Below are 14,315 nucleotides of genomic sequence, written 5' to 3'. Positions count from 1 at the left end.
GCTCCGAGACATCCCTGACCCTTGCACCAGGGAGGCAACATACCATCCTGGAGTCTCGGTTGCGTCCGCAGAAACGCCTGTCTATTCCCCTTACAATCGAGTCCCCTATCACTATAGCTCTGCCACTCTTTTTCCTGCCCTCCTGTGCAGCAGAGCCAGCCACGATGCCATGAACCTGGCCACTGCCACCTTCCCCTGTTGAGCCATCTCCCCCAACAGTATCCAAAACGGTATACCTGTTTTGGAGGGAGATGACCGCAGGGGACCCCTGCACTGCCTTCCTACTCTTCCTCTGTCTGTTGGTCACCCATTCACTATCTCCCTCAGTAATTTTTATCTGCGGTGTGACCAACTCACTGAACGTGCTATCCATGACTTTCTCAGCATCGCGGATGCTCCAAAGTGAGTCCATCCGCAGCTCCAGAGCCGTCAAGCGGTCAAACAATAGCTGCAGCTGGACACACTTCCCACAGGTGAAGGAATCAGGGATACAGGAAGGATCCCTGAATTCCCACATCCCACAAGAGGAACATGACACGGCGCTGGGATCTCCTGCCATGACTTACCCTTAAATTAGCTTAAGAACAACTACAATGTCAAGAGAAAAAAAAAGGAAAGAAAAACTACTTACCACTCCCTTTAAGGAGTTTACTCCTTTAAATTGTTCTCAATTTAGAGAATGTTAACTACACTAGGGACCTTGATTCACTAAAAATAAACGATACTTCCTATAAGACCAGCAGACCTTCCCTTTCCTTTTACTTCAGTTACTGTCGATAAGGAGAAATACTCACCTGAACCTACTCACCAATCAGGTGCCTCCCCTGTGTCGCGTCCCGATCTGATTCCTGACGTCACTTCGAACTCGGTCGCAGCTCCGCTCGGCTCCTCTCAGCGCTCTGAAATCCCGCCTTTTATCGGACGCTCCCTCCGCTCGGCTCGGCTCCTCTCAGCGCTCTGAAATCCCGCCTTTTATCGGACGCTCCCTCCGCTCGGCTCGGCTCCTCTCAGCTGTTCTCAGCGCTCTGAAATCCCGCCTTTTATCGGACGCTCCCTCCGCTCGGCTCGGCTCCTCTCAGCTGTTCTCAGCGCTCTGAAATCCCGCCTTTTATCGGACGCTCCCTCCGCTCGGCTCGGCTCCTCTCAGCTGTTCTCAGCGCTCTGAAATCCCGCCTTTTATCGGACGCTCCCTCCGCTCGGCTCGGCTCCTCTCAGCTGCTCAAAAGCACTCCCTGCTCGTGAGCAGAGGCAAAACAGCCTTGTTTGGGCAGACACAAAAAGTTTCAGGTTTGAGAAAGGAAAAGAGGCGTCCTGTGCCTTCATGGCAACATGTTAATCTGTAAGGTGCCTGTAAAGTTAAGAGAGCGACCTTGAACTAACTGCTGCTTATTGCAAAATCACGCATACTCCTTCGAGCAGGAATTGAACAAATGACGTAAGGATAAGTTATTTTTTTCCACGACAGTCTTGTCGCGCTACCAGCTGAGATATCGATGAGAAGTGGCAAAAATGTTTCACTTTGGTGATTGTTCACCGTGCACCTTTGACACACCCGGACTCGTGGATTCCAGTGCTCATGACTGAGGCTGACTCGGTACCTGCTCACACCGCAGTGCTGTGGGAGTGTGAGCTGCTCTGTGTTCTCCACAGCCTGGGCCAGTGACACAATGAATAATGCGACTGATTATTGATCTGGAGATTGTGGGTTCAAGTTTACGGAGGGTGTCAAGTGGAAGGCTGGGCCTGGAGAGCATTGGAATAGTCGAGTCTAGAAGCAAACAAAGGCACGGATGAGGGTTGCAGCAGCAGAACTTCATTCTGGCAGTTGGGATTTGTTTCTGCAGATGTTAATAACCGCTATAACTGGGCTGAAATTCAATATTCTGGTTATATGTCAAATAAATCAACATTGTTTCAAACAGAATGGTTCAGTTACTTGCTGAATTCAAGATAAGAGACTAATTGATGTCCTAATTACCGATTGTTATGATTTTTCTCCTTTCTCACTGTAAACTACTTCAGTTCTAATACCTTCAATTACTCTCATGGCCAAGTCCCAGTTCCCCGGTCCTTCCTGAGTTCCTTATCCAGCCTTCAGATCCATGGAAGGTATCGGTAATGTACCCGGGATCACTAAACACAAAACCCAGTCAGTGAATCACTTTCAGCTACTGGACCTATCGTGTGTCGCACAGCATCTCTCTCACCTTCGATGTGTGAATAGAGCATCAGGCCCGGGAATCTCGTCTTAAATTTAAATACACTCAGCAAATGTATTTAACAAAATACAAACATATAAACACATCACGGACCAATAATCCAGCACTAAGTTCAAAGGAGTAAGTCTGTTATCAAACTCCTTGACGGGACAGAATAAAGAAAAATCCCAACTCTAAGAGTCCCTCGAATCCTTTGCAAATACCTTACAAATCTTGACAATAATCAACAAGTCTAATTTAATGTTGACCTTTATCTTGAGTGGGGTTGGAATACAGAAGTGATGCTTCAGTTGCAAAGAACCTTGGTCAGACCCCATCTGGAAAACTGGGCACTGAACCGAGAGAGAGATCCATCGGCCTTGGGAAAGATACAGTGCAGATTCACCAGAATGATGCCGGGGTTAAAAGGATTAAATTATGAGGATAGGTGGCATGAACTTGGTTTTTATTCCCATGAGTTTGGAACATTGAGATGTGATCTCACTGAGGTGTTTAAAATAATAAAGGTATACAATAAGGTAGATACAGAGAAATTATTTCTTCTGGAGGGGGAATCTAGAACAAGTCAGTAATATATATCAAGAAAAGCAGTGGTCCCAGAATCGACCCCTGGGGAACACCACTGTATACCTCCCTCCATTCCGAAAATCAGTCATTCACCAATACTCTCTGCTTCATGTTATTCAGCCAATTCTGTATCAATGCTGCTACTGCCCCTTTTATTCCATGGGCTTCAATCTTGATGACAAGCCTATTATGCGGCACTGTATCAAACGCCTTTTGAAAGTCCATACACACCACATCAACCGAATGGTCCTCATCGACCCTCTCTGTTACCTTGTCAAAAAACTGTATCAAGTTAGTTAAACACGATTTGCCTTTAACAAATCCGTGCTGGCTTTCCCTAATCCTTGTCCAAGTGACTGCTAATTCTATCCCGGATTATCGTTGCTAGAACTTTCCCCACTACCGAGGTTAAACTGACTGGTGTGTAGATGCTGGGTTTTATCATTCACCCTTTCTTGAACAAGAATGTAACATTTGCAATTCTCCAGTCCTCTGGCATCACCCCCATACCAAGGGATGTTTGGAAGATTATGGCCAGTACCTCTGCAATTTCCACCGTTACTTCCCCCAGCAAAGTAGGATGCATCCCATCCGGACCAGGTGACGTTTCTACTTTAAGTACAGACAGCCTTTCAAGTACCTCCTCTTTATGAATTTTTCGCCAATCCAGTATCTCAACGACATCTTCCTTTACTGACACTTTGGCAGCATTTTCTTCCTTGGTAAAGACAGATGCAAAGTATTTATTTAGTGCCTCCGCCATGCCCACTGCCTCCTATTGCTACTTGCTCACTCTATCCTGGGCCAGTGGTGCAATGGATAACGCATTTGACTAAAAATCACAAGATTATAAGTTCGACTCCAATTAGGCTTGGATTTTTTTTTTGCAAACTGTGCATTATTTTATGGCCTTCAATACCTTGTAAGCTGTCCTACTTGCTGGTGCTGCCGGGCTGCATACCTGGTAAGTGCCTTCTTAGTGCAGCAAGCAGTGCATCAGTGTCATAATTTGAAAGTCCTGAATTCAATCTTCACAGAAGACATCAAGGATTACGAAGCTTTTTTTTTCCATCTCTCACCTCATCTTTCCATCTTTGCTGCAGAGCAAAATCAAGAACTTTTGCTTGCTGCAGCACATCAAAAGATTTGCTGCCCCTTGACCTCTCTGTACCCAAACACACAGCGAAGTTTAGGAAGTACATGGGCTATGGAATCACTGACAACACTCTTGTTTCTGTATAATTGCACCAAGACAAACGGTGAGTGGAGAATAGAATCAACGACCCCGCTACTTCTCACATGCTAAGTGAGCGCTCTACCAGTTGAGCTAATTCCTCGTTTGCCGTTTGCAAATCGTCCTTCACAGTTCCCGCCTCGCACTCGCCTCCAAGCTGCTCCACGACCAGCAGAGAAATCTTGCCTTGGGTTGCCGCTCCCTGAATATATCAAATACTTTGCTCCAATCGGCGGTATCGAGCATCAGCAAGTGAGGAACAGCAGAACGGGAAGCCACAGTAATCATGAAAGATGCTGAGAAGAGCCCGAGCCTGCGGAAGGAAGATGAGGTCACCGGAAAGCAACAGCCGCCCGAGCCTGAGGGAGCAGCGTGAGCCCTGACTGATCGAAGACCTTTTTGCCTGAAATTGAGGGCGGTTTGAAGTGTTGCTGCTCAAAGGCACTCCCTGCTGGTGAGCAGAGGCAAATGCTCGAGTGAAACAGCCGTGCTTGGGCAGACACCGAAAGCTTCAAGAAATGAAAAGTGGTGTCCTGTGACTCAGTGGCAACATGTTCATCTGTCAACTGCCTGTAATGTTTAGAGAGCGACCTTGAGGTAATTGCTGCTTATTCCAAAAGCACACTCACTCCTTCGAACCGGAATTGAACCAGCGACCTAAGGATGACTTTACTTTGGTTTAATACACCACAGTTCTCCGCTCTACCAGCTGAGCTATCGAAGGGAAGTGATAGAAATTGATGTCTGTGTGATTGTTCACCGTGCGCCTGTTGACATGTTCAGACTCGTGGAGTCCGGTGCTGATCGAAGACTTCTTTTGCCTGAAAGCGAGAGCTGAGTGTTTTGAAGTATTGCTGCTCAAAAGCACTCTCTGCTGGTGAGCAGAGGCAAAACAGCCTTGTTTGGGCAGACACAGAAAGTTTTAAGGTTTGAGAAAGGAAAAGAGGCGTCCTGTGCCTTCATGGCAACATGTTAATCTGTAAGTTGTGTGTAAAGTAAAGAGAGCGACCTTGAACTAATTGCTGCTTATTGCAAAATCACGCATACTCCTTCGAGCAGGAATTGAACAAATGACGTAAGGATGACTTTATCTTATTTTCCACGACAGTCTTGTCGCGCTACCAGCTGAGATATCGAAGGGAAGCGGCAAAAATGTTTCACTTTGGTGATTGTTCACCGTGCACCTTTGACACACCCGGACTCGTGGATTCCAGTGCTCATGACTGAGGCTGACTCGGTACCTGCTCATACCGCAGCGCTGTGGGAGTGTGAGCTGCTCTGTGTTCTCCACAGCCTGGGCCAGTGACACAATGAATAATGTGACTGATTATTGATCTGGAGATTGTGGGCTTAAGTTTACGGAGGGTGTCAAGTGGAAGGCCGGGCCTGGAGAGCATTGGAATAGTCGAGTCTAGAAGCAAACAAAGGCACGGATGAGGGTTTCAGCAGCAGAACTTCATTCTGGCAGTTGGGATTTGTTTCTGCTGATGTTAATAACCGCTATAACTGGGCTGAAATTCAATATTCTGGATCTATTTCAAATAAATCAACTTTGTTTCAAACGGAATGGTTCAATTACTTGCTGAATTCAAGATAAGAGACTAATTGATGTCCTAATTACCGATTATTATGCCTATTCTCCTTTCTCACTGCAGATTATTTCAGCTCGCATACCTTCAATTACTCTCATGGCCAAGTCCCAGTTCCCCGGTCCTTCCTGATTGCCTTATCCAGCCTTCAGATCCATGGAAGGTATCGGTAATGTACCCGGGATCACTAAACACAAAACACAGTCTGTGAATCACTTTCAGCTACTGGACTTATCGTGTGTCCCACAGCATCTCTCTCACCTTCAATGCGTGAATAGAGCATCAGGCCTGGAAATCTCGTCTTCAATTTAAATACACTCATCAAATGCATTTAACAAAATACAAACAAGTAAACACATCACGGACCAATAATCCAGCACTAAATTCAAAGGAGTAAGTCTGTTATCAAACTCCTTGAGTGGACAGAATAAAGAAAAATCCCAACTCTAAGATTCCCTCGAATCCTTTGCAAATACCTTACAAATCTTGACAATAATCAACAAGTCTAATTTAATGTTGACCTTTATCTTGAGTGGGGTTGGAATACAGAAGTGATGCTTCAGTTGCAAAGAACCTTGGTCAGACCCCATCTGGAGAACTGGGCACTGAACCGAGAGAGAGATCAATCGGCCTTGGGAAAGATACAGTGCAGATTCACCAGAATGATGCCGGGGTTAAAAGGATTAAATTATGAGGATAGGTGGCATGAACTTGGTTTTTATTCCCATGAGTTTGGAACATTGAGATGTGATCTCACTGAGGTGTTTAAAATAATAAAGGTATACAATAAGGTAGACACAGAGAAATTATTTCTTCTGGAGGGGGAATCCAGAACAAGTCAGTAATATATATCAAGAATAGCAGTGGTCCCAGCACCGACCCCTGGGGAACACCACTGTATACCTCCCTCCATTCCGAAAATCAGTCATTCACCACTACTCTCTGTTTCATGTTATTCAGCCAATTCTGTATCAATGCTGCTACTGCCCCTTTTATTCCATGGGCTTCAATCTTGATGACAAGCCTATTATGCGGCACTGTATCAAACGCCTTTTGAAAGTCCATACACACCACATCAACCGAATGGTCCTCATCGACCCTCTCTGTTACCTTGTCAAAAAACTGTATCAAGTTAGTTAAACACGATTTGCCTTTAACAAATCCGTGCTGGCTTTCCCTAATCCTTGTCCAAGTGACTGCTAATTCTATCCCGGATTATCGTTGCTAGAACTTTCCCCACTACCGAGGTTAAACTGACTGGTCTGTAGATGCTGGGTTTTATCATTCACCCTTTCTTGAACAAGAATGTAACATTTGCAATTCTCCAGTCCTCTGGCATCACCCCCATACCAAGGGATGTTTGGAAGATTATGGCCAGTACCTCTGCAATTTCCACCGTTACTTCCCCCAGCAAAGTAGGATGCATCCCATCCGGACCAGGTGACGTTTCTACTTTAAGTACAGACAGCCTTTCAAGTACCTCCTCTTTATGAATTTTTCGCCAATCCAGTATCTCAACGACATCTTCCCTTACTGACACTTTGGCAGCATTTTCTTCCTTGGGAAAGACAGATGCAAAGTATTTATTTAGTGCCTCCGCCATGCCCACTGCCTCCTATTGCTACTTGCTTACTCAGTCCTGGGCCAGTGGTGCAATGGATAACGCATTTGACTAAAAATCACAAGATTATAAGTTCGACTCCAATTAGGCTTGGATTTTTTTTTGCAAACTGTGCATTATTTTATGGCCTTCAATACCTTGTAAGATGTCCTACTTGCTGGTGCTGCCGGGCTGCATACCTGGTAAGTGCCTTCTTAGTGCAGCAAGCAGTGCATCAGTGTCATAATTTGAAAGTCCTGAATTCAATCTTCACAGAAGACATCAAGGATTACGAATCTTTTTTTTTCCATCTCTCACCTCATCTTTCCATCTTTGCTGCAGAGCAAAATCAATAACTTTTGCTTGCTGCAGCACATCAAAAGATTTGCTGCCCCTTGACCTCTCTGTACCCAAACACACAGCGAACTTTCGGAAATACATGGGCTATGGAATCACTGACAACACTCTTGTTTCTGTAGAATTGCACCAAGACAAACGGTGAGTGGAGAATATAATCAATGATCCCACTACTTCTCACATGCTAAGTGACAGCTTTACCAGTTGAGCTAATTCCTCGTTTGCTGTTTGTAAATCGCCCTTCACAGTTCCCGCCTCGCACTCGCCTCCAAGCTGCTCCACGACCAGCAGAGAAATCTTGCCTTGGGTTGCCGCTCCCTGAATATATGAAATACTTTGCTCCAATCAGCGGTATCGAGCATCAGCAAGTGAGGAACAACAGAACGGGAAGCCACAGTAATCACGAATGATGCTGAGAAGAGCCCGAGCCTGCGGAAGGAAGATGAGGTCACTGGAAAGCAACAGCCGCCCGAGCTTGAGGGAGCAGCGTGAGCCCTGACTGACTGACTGATCGAAGACCTTTTTGCCTGAAATTGAGGGCGATATGAAGTGTTGCTGCTCAAAGGCACTCCCTGCTGGTGAGCAGAGGCAAATGCTCGAGTGAAACAGCCGTGCTTGGGCAGAAACAGAAAGCTTTCATGTTTGAGAAAGGAAAAGTGGTGTCCTGTGACTCAGTGGCAACATGTTAATCTGGGAGGTGCCTGTCAAGTTCAGAGAGCGACCTTTAGGTAATTGCTGCTTATTCCAAAAGCACACTCACTCCTTCGAGCCGGAATTGAACCAGCGACCTAAGGATTACTTCAATTGTTTAATTCACTACAGTGCTCCGCTCTACCAGCTGAGCTATCGAAGGGAAGTGATAGAAATTGATGTCTGTGGTGATTATTCACCGTGCGCCTGTTGACATGTTCAGACTCGTGGAGTCCAGTGCTGATCGAAGACTTCTTTCACCTGAAAGCGAGAGCTGAGTGTTTTGAAGTTTTGCTGCTCAAAAGCGCTCCCTGCTGGTGAGCAGAGGCAAAACAGCCTTGTTTGGGCAGACACAAAAAGTTTTAAAGTTTGAGAAAGGAAAAGAGGCGTCCTGTGCCTTCATGGCAACATGTTAATCTGTCAGGTGCCTGTAAAGTTAAGAGAGCGACCTTGAACTAATTGCTGCTTATTGCAAAAGCACGCGTACTCCTTCGAGCAGGAATTGAACAAATGATATAAGAATGACTTTGTCTTATTTTCCGCGACAGTCTTGTCACTTGACCAGCTGAGGTATCGAAGGGAAGAGGCAAAAATGTTTCACTTTGGTGATTGTTCACCGTGCACCTTTGACACACCCGGACTCGTGGATTCCAGTGCTCATGACTGAGGCTGACTCGGTACCTCCTCATACCGCAGCTCTGTGGGAGTGTGAGCTGCTCCGTGTTCTCCACAGCCTGGGCCAGTGACACAATGAATAATGTGACTGATTATTGATCTGGAGATTGTGGGTTCAAGTTTACGGAGGGTGTAAAGTGGAAGGCCGGACCTTGAGAGCAATGGAATAGTCGAGTCTGGAGGTAAACAAAGGCTGGGATGAGGGTTTCAGCAGCAGAACTTCATTCTGGCAGTTGGGATTTGATTCTGCTGATGTTAATAACCGCTATAACTGGGATGAAATTCAATATTCTGGATAAATGTCAAATAAATCAACTTTGTTTCAAACAGAATGGATCAAATACTTGCTGAAATCAAGATAAGAGACTAATTGATGTCCTAATTACCGATTATTATGCCTTTTCTCCTTTCTCACTGTAAATTATTTCAGTTCTCATTCCTTCAATTACTCTCATGGCCAAGTCCCAGTTCCCCGGTCCTTCCTGAGTGCCTTTTCCAGCCTTGGGATCCAGGGAAGTTATCGGTAATGTACCCGGGATCACTAAACACATAACCCAGTCTGTGAATCACTTTCAGCTACTGGACTTATCGTGTGTCCAACAGCATTTCTCTCACCTTCGATTTGTGAATAGAGCATCAGGCCTGGGAATCTCGTCTTAAATTTAAATCCACTCTGCAAATGTATTTAACAAAATACAAACAAGTAAACACATCACGGACCAATAATCCATTTCTATATTTACAGGAGTAAGTATGTTGTCTAAATCCTTTAGTGGACAGAATGAAGAAAAATCCCAAATCTAAGATCCCCACGAATCCTTTGCAAATACCTTACAAATCTTGACAATAATCAACAAGTCTAATTGAATGTTGATCTTTATGTTGAGTGGGGTTGGAATACAGAAGTGATGCTTCAGTTGTAAAGAACCTTGGTCAGACCCCATCTGGAGAACAGGGCACCGAACCTCAGGAGAGATAAATCGGCCTTTTAAAAGGTACAATGTAGATTCACCAGAATGACGCCAGGGTTGAAAGGATTAAATTATGAGGATAGGTGGCATAAACTTGGTTTTTATTCCAATGAGTTTGAAACATTGAGATGTGATCTCATCGAGATGTTTAAAATAATAAAGGTATACAATAATGTAGATACAGAGAAATGATTTATTCTGGAGGGGGAATGCAGAACAAGAGGGCAGAAGAAACAGGAGCAGGAGTGGGCCATATGGACCCTCGAGGCTGCTTTGCCAATCAGTAAGTACATGGCTGATCTTCTATCTTAACTCCACTTTCCTTTCCGATTCCTTGATTCCCTTGGTGTCCAAAAATTTCTCGATCTCATTCTTGAATATACTCAATGACTGAGCATCCACAGCCCTCTGAGGTAGAGAATTGCAAAGATTCACAACCCTCTGAGTGAAGAAAGTTTTCCTTATCTCAGTCCTAAATGGCCGATCACTTATCTTGAGACTCTGCTCACTAGTTCTCGGCTCTCCAGCAAGGGGAAACAGCCTCTCAGCATCTACCCTGTCAAGCATTCTAAGAATTTTAGACGTTTCAATGAGTTCAGCTCTCATTCGTCTAAACTCCAGAGAATATAGGGCCATTCTACTCAATCTCTCCTCATACAACAACCCTCTCATTCCAGGAATCAATCTAGTGAACATTCGTTGCACCCCCTCGAATCAAGTATATCCTTCTTCAGGTAAGGAGACCAAAACTATGCATAGTACTCCAGATGTGGTCTCACCAAAGCCCTATATAATTTCAGCAAGACTTCCTTACTCTTATTCTCCAACCCACTTGCAATAAAGGCCAACATATGGTTTGCTTTCCTAATTGTTTGCTGTACCTGCATGTTAACTTTCTGTGATCCGTGTACAAGGACACCCAAATCCCTCTGAACTTGAACATTTCTTAGACTCTCACCTTTTAAAAATATTCTGCTTTTCTATTCTTCCTACCAAAGTGAATAATTTCCACATTTCCCCACGTTGTACTCCATCTGCCACCGACTTGATAAACTTAAAATTAGAGCTAGATCATTTAAGAGCAAAATAAGGTGGCAATTTTTCCACAAAGGGTAGTGGAAATTATAAACTCATTTCCCTGAAAGGCTGTGGATGCTGGGGGTAATTGAAATTTTCAATATTGAGATTGATAGATTTGTGTTGTGTGAGGGTTGCAAGGGATATGGAGCAAAGACAAGTAAATGGAGTTGTGACACAGATTAGTCCTGATCCAGTTGAACGACCGAGTAGACTTCAGGGGCTAAATGGCTAATTCCAGTTCCTGAACCCAGTCACTGACACCAATCACCTCCAGTCTGATATAAACCAACTCTACAGTCAATGCCACCAATCTTATCCTGTCTGATAATAACCAATCCCCATACTCACTGACACCAATCTCACTGAATGGCAGAACAGGCTCGAGGGGCTGAACGCCCTACTCCTGTTCCTAACGTTCCTCTTCACTGTTTTTAATGCTCCCTATGTTGGTGTTGTCAGGAAATGTTGATCTTATGCCCTTGTACCCAAGCCCAGGTCATTTCTCTGTACTGAGAAGAGCAATGGTCCCAACACTGCCCCTGGGGGTCACCACTGTTTACATCCCCACAGTCTGAAAAACATCCATTATCCACTACTCTGCCCTTTATCCAACTTCCCATCCACACTGACCCACTCCCTTTAATACCGTGAGCTTTAATCTGATCAACAAGCCTCCTGTCCGGCATCTTCTCAAACACTTTTTAACAATCCATCTTCACAACCTCCATTGCATTTTATCCCCACACTGTGTTATTTCCTCCAATAATCCCTGCTGTCTGTCCTGAATTAATCCATTTGATTCCCAATGTTGAAATCTTTGCTCCACCCACACGGTTCCATCGGTTTTTCTCCACAACACAAAGGGCCAGTTTTCCCCAAGAGTTTCACACCAATCAGCTTTCAAAAATGAGGCAGAGTTTCAGCCAATGAGGGAGATCCGGGCTCAGCCACGCCCACTCGGTGCCGCAAGTCCCGCCCCTCACACACTCCCATTGGTTGGAGGACCAACCGCCCGCTCGGTCCTCCAGTCCCTCTCCGCTCTTCCTATTGGTCCGGAGCTCCCGTCAATCACCCGGGCAGTGTGAGCTGAGCATGCGCGGCGGGCGGGGAGTGAGGCAGAGATCGTGTCCGCAACAGGTAAGAGATGGGCGGGGGGAGCGGGTTAATAAACCCCGGGGGAGGGGGCGGGGGCTTCACAAACCCCGAGTGCGGCCCCGGGCCCGAATATCAAACAGTGAACATTCTCCTCTCTCTCTCTACACTCCGGGGGCTCCGGTTTAGATCAGACCGTAAACTCAACAAACGGCCCGCGGCATCCGAGCATGCGCAGTGTCAGCGTCAAACCTCGTGACAAATCGAATCAGGGAGCGTCTGTAAATGAAGGAGAAAAGGTGATCGTTCAGGGAGCGTCTGTAAATGAAGGAGAAATGGTGACCGGTCAGGGAGCGTCTGTAAATGTAGGAGAAATGGTGATCGGTCAGGGAGTGTCTGTAAATGAAGGAGAAATGGTGACCGGTCAGGGAGCGTCTGTAAATGTAGGAGAAATGGTGATCGTTCAGGGAGTGTCTTTAAATGAAGGAGAAATGGTGACCGGTCAGGGAGTGTCTGTAAATGAAGGAGAAATGGTGACCGGTCAGGGAGCGTCTGTAAATGTAGGAGAAATGGTGATCGGTCAGGGAGTGTCTTTAAATGAAGGAGAAATGGTGACCGGTCAGGGAGCGTCTGTAAATGTAGGAGAAATGGTGACCGGTCAGGGAGCGTCTGTAAATGTAGGAGAAATGGTGACCGGTCAGGGAGCGTCTGTAAATGTAGGAGAAATGGTGATCGGTCAGGGAGCGTCTGAAAATTAAGGAGAAATGACCGGTCAGGGAGCATCTGTAAATGTAGGAGAAATGGTGATCGGTCAGGGTATGTCTGTAAATGAATGAGAAATGGTGATCGGTGAGGGAGCGTCTGTAAATGAAGGAGAAATGGTGATCTGTCAGGGAGTGTCTGTAAATGAGGGAGAAATGGTGATCGGTCAGGGAGCGTCTGTAAATGAAGGAGAAATGGTGTTCGGTGAGGGGGCGTCTTTAAATGAAGGAGAAATGGTGATGGGTCAGGGAGCATCTGAAAATGAAGGAGAAACAGTGATCGGTCAGAGAGCGTCTGTAAATAAAGGACAAATAGTGATCGGTCAGGGAGCAACTCCAACCCCCTTGCAATAAATTCTAACTTTCCATTTGCCTTCCTGGTTGCTTGCTGTACCAGCAAGTTAACTTTGTGTTTTTTGTACGAGGGCACCTTAATTTCTCTGAACACGAACATTTAATATTTTCTCACCATTTAAAAAGTATTCTGTTTTTCTATTCTTCCTACCAAAGTGAATAACCTCACATTTCCCCACATAATACTCTATCTACAACCTACTTGCCCATTCACTTAACCTGTCTATATCCCTTTCCAGACTCTTTGTGTTCTCCTCACAGCTTACTTTCCCACCTAGCATGATATCATCAGCAAACTTGGATACATTACACTCAGTTCCATCATCTAACTCATTGATATATATTGTAAATAGCTGAGGCCCAAGCACTGATCATTGCGGCAGCCCACTGGTTACATGTCTAGGTGATTAATATATCTCAAAAAGAGTCATGGTCCTAATACCAACGCCTGTTCAACATCACTGTATACTTCCTTCCAGTCTGTAAAACAATGGATCACCACTGATCTCCACATTGTCTGGCAGCAAATTTTGTATCCATGCTCCCATGGGCTTCAATTTTACTAACAGTTCCATTAGGTGGTACTTTACCAAACGCCTTTTAAATGTCCATGCACACAACATCGAGTGCACTACCCTCATCAACCCTCTCCGTTATTTCTTTGAAATACTCAATCAAATTAGACAGACATGATTTTACTTTTAACAAATCTATATTGACTGTCATTTATTAACCCACGTTCTTCCAAGTGAGAATTAATTTTGTCCCGGATTCTGGCCTCTAGAAGTTTCCCACCACCGACGTTAGGCTGACTGGGCTGTAATTGCCGGGTTTATCCCTCTCCCACAATTTTGAACAGGGGTGTAACACTTGCAATCCTCCAGTCCTCAGACACCACTCCCATATCCAATGAGGATTGGAAGATTGTGATCAGAGCCTCCGCTATCTACACCCTTGCTAACTAGAATTAGAACAATGAGCTTTTCAAATGAGCTTATCCTTGACCATTCTTTTATGTTATTAATTTCCTGTATGAAAATGTATGCTTTATTATGAATCAAGCAAAGCGATATGATAAGCTGAATTCTGGGGTAAGCAGGTGTAGGGAGTGTTGTTTTGCAGCTAC

General features: G+C 45.1%; 2 non-coding genes and 1 pseudogene across 2 annotated transcripts; 1 reads left to right on the top strand and 2 right to left on the bottom strand.

The window, feature by feature from the left end:
* The window catches only part of LOC137336083 (zinc finger protein 850-like), a 242,996-nt pseudogene that overhangs the window by 22,362 nt on the left and 206,319 nt on the right, over nucleotides 1-14,315 (top strand).
* Nucleotides 4,650-4,744, bottom strand: trnah-gug (transfer RNA histidin (anticodon GUG)). Its single transcript has 2 exons — nucleotides 4,708-4,744; nucleotides 4,650-4,685 (listed from the first exon to the last, which is right to left on the bottom strand). It is a non-coding gene; the product is annotated as a tRNA-His (tRNA).
* trnay-gua (transfer RNA tyrosine (anticodon GUA)) lies at nucleotides 8,327-8,419 on the bottom strand. The gene is made up of 2 exons: nucleotides 8,383-8,419; nucleotides 8,327-8,362 (listed from the first exon to the last, which is right to left on the bottom strand). It is a non-coding gene; the product is annotated as a tRNA-Tyr (tRNA).

Source organism: Heptranchias perlo, chromosome 20, assembly GCF_035084215.1.
Source record: "Heptranchias perlo isolate sHepPer1 chromosome 20, sHepPer1.hap1, whole genome shotgun sequence".
Lineage (NCBI taxonomy): Eukaryota > Metazoa > Chordata > Chondrichthyes > Hexanchiformes > Hexanchidae > Heptranchias > Heptranchias perlo.
This window is presented reverse-complemented; position numbering and strand designations above follow the sequence as displayed.